The sequence below is a fragment of the Melospiza melodia genome, chromosome 27 (assembly GCF_035770615.1).
Source record: "Melospiza melodia melodia isolate bMelMel2 chromosome 27, bMelMel2.pri, whole genome shotgun sequence".
In the NCBI taxonomy this organism is placed as follows: domain Eukaryota; kingdom Metazoa; phylum Chordata; class Aves; order Passeriformes; family Passerellidae; genus Melospiza; species Melospiza melodia.
In genome coordinates this window covers 9,720,337-9,725,116 of record NC_086220.1, presented here as the reverse complement: position 1 = coordinate 9,725,116, position 4,780 = coordinate 9,720,337, and positions in this window count along the sequence as shown.

The following is a 4,780-nucleotide window of genomic DNA, read 5'->3' as shown; positions in this document are numbered from 1 at the left end:
GCGACGCAGCTCCACTCCCCTCACCCGCCCTGAGCGCGACTGAGAACCGCCCCGCGCCGCGCCTGGAGCCCGCCGGCGATGGGCGGGGCCTCGCGAGGGGGCGGGACAATGTGTGAGGGGGCGTGGCCTCCCTGAGGGGACAATGCCGGGCCGCGCTGAGGGGGCGTGGTCTCTGTGAGGGGGCGTGGCCCCATGAGGGGGCAGATGTGAGGGGCAGCACCGGCCATGGCGGTCCCGGAGTCCCCTCAGGGACGGGGGGGTCCCCGCGGTCCCCCCATGGTGGCGGGGACACTCCGGTGTCAGCCGTGGGCGTCCCGGCCGTGAGACACCGCCCGCGGCTGATGTCATGCTCGGTGACAACGTCTGGGAGCGGCCTTGTCGGGGCCACAGCCCTGTGGGTGCTGCCCGTCCCGGCGTATGTGTCCCCCCGCCATCGGCTCACCCTCAGGTAAAAAACTTAAAATCTAGAAACTTCCCCCTTACAGACCCACCACACCAGAGCAGCACGAACGGCTCCTTTCCTGGAAGGGGGGAAAATCCATCCCAAGTTGTCTCCAGCCTAATTTTCCCCTCACTATTAAGATCAGGGATTGAGGAGCCGGACAAAAAAATGTGCAGGAGAACTGGGTGAAACATCGGAAAGAGAAGAAACCGCGCTTTTTCCAGCCTTTCCAGAGGAACAGCAGAGCCACGGTCACATTTTCCCCATGCGGTTTCACACAACAGAGCGGCTTTCATGGCCCGGCGCCTCCCGCCCTTGCTCCCAGTCCTTGCTTTCCCTTTGGAAGCCCAGACTGTATTTTTAATAGTCTGAGAGGAGCTGCACCTGAGCGTCTCGGCAGAGCCGTTCCCAGGGCAGGCCGGGGCTGTGGCATGGCCCGAGGTGGCACGGAGTGACTTCAATGCCGTCTGTGACCCGGGATGAGCCTCCCTGTAATTTGTAATTTGTACCCAAATGCAGCCCGGGATGGCTCCATGGAATGGTTACCAACGGAGCGCTCGCTGCTAATAACAAAACCTCCTGTCTCTCCAGGCGTTTGCTGCATAACCGGATGTCTTCACGCAAATATCAGCTTTGAATGCCCTTGAATCCATCTGGAGCAGGAAAAACTGCTGTGAGCCCCTCTCCAGAGCGATAGGGCTGGGCCACCAATGTGACAAAGTCCTTTTTATTCCCGTTCCTGGACAGCCCCAGCTCCCCGGGAGCCAGTGGAATATCTGTCTGTGCTTGGTTTAGAGTCCAAGGAATCTCACTGATTCATGGGGTGGGACAGCTTGGGCTGGAAATTGGTGTGGCACTGCAACCAAACTGATGTGGGGCTGTGCAGTCCAGCCCTGGCCAGGAACCTCCCTTGGTAATTACCCGTTAATTAATTGCAGCCTGTACCATGAAGGACACCGTCTGCCGTTGTTGTTGTTGTTGGAACCCACGTTCCAACAAGGGAAGAAATTTCCTTTAAATGAGGTTGTCCCAGAGACTCCACAAGCATCTGTCTTAGTTTGCATGGCAGAGTAAGGAATTTGCACCAGTTGGGGCCAAATGTGGATTCTGGGATTGGTTTAATGAGGGGCAATGAAAAGTTGGATCCTCTGCCTGCTGGGAAAAGCAGGAGCTGAGTCCTTATTCAGGACAAGGAACACTGAGCCAGGCACCCCCCTCAGCCAAGGACCAAGCCTTCCTCTCTGCTTCACAAGAAAGTTTAAAATCCCAGGTTTTGGCAAACCTGCAGCACTTCCCAGGGCTCCCCGGAGCCCAGACCCACCTGCTGCAGCACAGGCAGTGGTTCAGCACAAAGGAACAGCTCTCCCACGGCGCCCACAAAAGTGGGTGTAGAGCAACAAATTTGAGGTCTGTGAGGCTCTTGGGGCCTTTTTATGTTCCCAGCCCCACAAAGGAGCTGCCAGAGCTGTTTTTCCCTCGCCAGTGCTGCATTTCTGCTCTAACAAAAGCTCTCCCCTGCTGGTATCTCGCAGAGCAGCTAATAGCTTATTTCATTTATACCCAGCTGCAGCAGCCCTGGCTCTGCTTTGATATCTTTTCAATTATTTCACTTTCAGATGACATTTTCCTGGTTTCCAGCTACCACTTACCAAACCTCTCGTGCTCCCCATTCAAATGAAACATCTAACAATGTTCAGTCTGAAAGCTCTCAATTCTTTCCTCCTTCAGTAATTGCTGTTTGTATTATTCTGGATTTATTTATTTCTTTTTTAGAACACTTAGAATTAATTTGTCCACGCTTTACATAATAAATCACCAGTGCTGCTAACAATCCATAGGGAAATGAGCATCACCCACCTTTAACAGCAGTGAGGAATGAGTCAGGAAAGTTCAGTGCCTTACTCAAAGCTAAAATTGCACCAAGCCACGGAGTGGGAACAAAGCAATTCTGGCCCCCCATGTGTGCTCAGTGGGTCACTCCCTCAATATTATTTTATGCTGCATTCAGGAGCTTGGTCCCCATTTGGCAGAGCAGCAAAACAACGTGGGATTGTTTCACTTCTCCAGCAGTTTTGGCCTTTCTGCAGCAGTTTTTCCATCTCAAACTTTCCAAGTGCTTTTGAAACTGGAGGCATCAGATGTTAAAGATATCAAAGCAGGCCCTCTCCTGCCCTGGCTGTGCGTGTTCCTCCTGTGGAATTCTCTGCCACGCTGACCCTGGGCTCAAAAATGGGTTTTTATTTCCACGGGGAATTTTTCAGGCACGGGAGGAGCTCAGCACACAGGTCATGTTGTCACTCAGTGGGACACATGTAAGAACATCCCATTTTTTAAATGGTAATGAAACTGCTGTGAGGAGAAGGATGCTGAGGAGGTTGGGAAGGAGAGCATCCAGGGCTGGCTGTGACAGAAGCAGGAGCCTGTCCTGACTGCTGGGTTCATTAGAGCTCCTGAAAGCCACGCTGGACACAGCTGGGACAGGAACCTGCCCAGGGACACCCATTAAAGGCAAGCAGGACTGCCACACCCTGGCTATAAATACCAACATTCCCATTCCACAGCTAATTCGGGATCCTGGGATGCAGCAGTGAGGCTCAGGCCCAGCCCTCGTGTCACAGATGCTCTGAGGAGCTCAGGCCCCCTCAGCAGAGCCACCCCAGGAGCTCCACGTTCCTCCCTCCCATCCAGGCACCGAGAGGGGTTTGGGCTCCATCCACCCCCTGCCTCCTGGGAGGGAAGGATTTGTTTTTGGGGTTTTGGGCTCCATCCCTCCCCTGCCTCCTGGGAGGGAAGGATTTGTTTTTGGGGTTTTGGGCTCCATCCACCCCCTGCCTCCTAGGAGGGACGGATTTGTTTTTGGGGTTTTGGGCTCCATTCACCCCCTGCCTCCTGGGAGGGACGGATTTGTTCTGGCTCATCCCTCTCTCACTGCCCCTGTGATGAGCAGGGTTTGCTTTGCCAGACTTGCAAGGATTGCGGGGGAAACCCAACTTCTGCCGGTGTCAGACTGCCTGCAGCTTGCTGTGATTCCCAACCAGCTGTCCCTGCATGGCTCATTCTCCTCCGGGGTGGCTGCCAAACTTTAGGATTAGCTTCAGTGAGCAGCTGAGGACACGCGTGGAGCCGGGCCTGGAGCTCACAGCTGCCACAGCAAACAGCAAACAGCTCAGTGCCATGGGCTGAGCAGAGTTACCCTGCACAGGACACATCCCCTGGCATTATGTGGGAAGGTGACCTCATCCCACAATTTCTGGGTCACTCCTGTGCTCCATGGCCCGAGCACAGAGCTTGGAGAACTCCATGTTTCTAGGAAATGTTCATCAAGAACTTTCCATGGCAGTAATTGCACTTGGAGTAATTTAATAATCAATGGCCTTCCCGTGCTTCTTCCTTTTTTGTTTCCCCTGGAAACTGGCATATGGTCCTTTCCCCGGGAGCTGGATGGTAATTAATGCATTTTGTGGTTAAATGTTTGGACTCAGCATCTCAGGGTGCCCAAGAAGCAGGGAGGGGACAAAGCAGGCATTGTCTGCAGGTTTCCCTCTGCAGTGGGTCCCCTGCACTGAGGGGCAGCTTGTTGGGAATGCTGACACAGGCAGAGCTTTCACCTCCTTCCTTTGGAACACGGGGAAGTTGAAGTGCTTGTCACCTCCCTGCCTTTGGAGGTGATATCCAAGGGAGGGAAAGGAAAGTTGGCTCCCAGGACCACACACACAACAGGAGTAATTGAATGCCTGACTCTCCCCTTTCAGCAGGAGGCTGTTGCTGTGCTCTGCCCAGGGTTTCTCGCTGCCCTACTTTCCAAATTCAGATATCAGCCTGTCCTCTGCTGTGAGCATCAGCAAACAAAGATTTGGGCTTCTTCCTTCTGCAGGAAGAGACCTGCAAAGGATAAAGAGGCAGAGATGGAGCTGGGTCTGAGTGCTGGGAAACCTTCCCATGGCAGCATTGGACACACAAGGAGTCCTTCAATAAAAACCCCAAAGCCACTGCATTCCTGGCTTGAAAAGTTATTTGGGAAAGAGAAAAAAAAAAAGCTAGTTTAGTGAGCCTGATTAAAATCTATATTTCCCCACCTTTATGTATAGAAGTTGCTTGAAAGTAAATAAATTCAGGTATTGGCTGTTTTCTTTTAAGGTTAGTCCCCAGGTGATTCAAACACCTGGGCTGATAAGGAGATTTGGTGAATATCACTCCACAACCTGCTTCTCCTGAAATAGCAACCCCAGCTTTGCCTGGCTGAGGTTGATTAAGTGCTTAAATCAGCCACAGCCCCCTGCAGCAGCAATCAAACCCAGCAGCGAGGTTTCCTGCAGAATTCCCATCATCAGAAAAGCC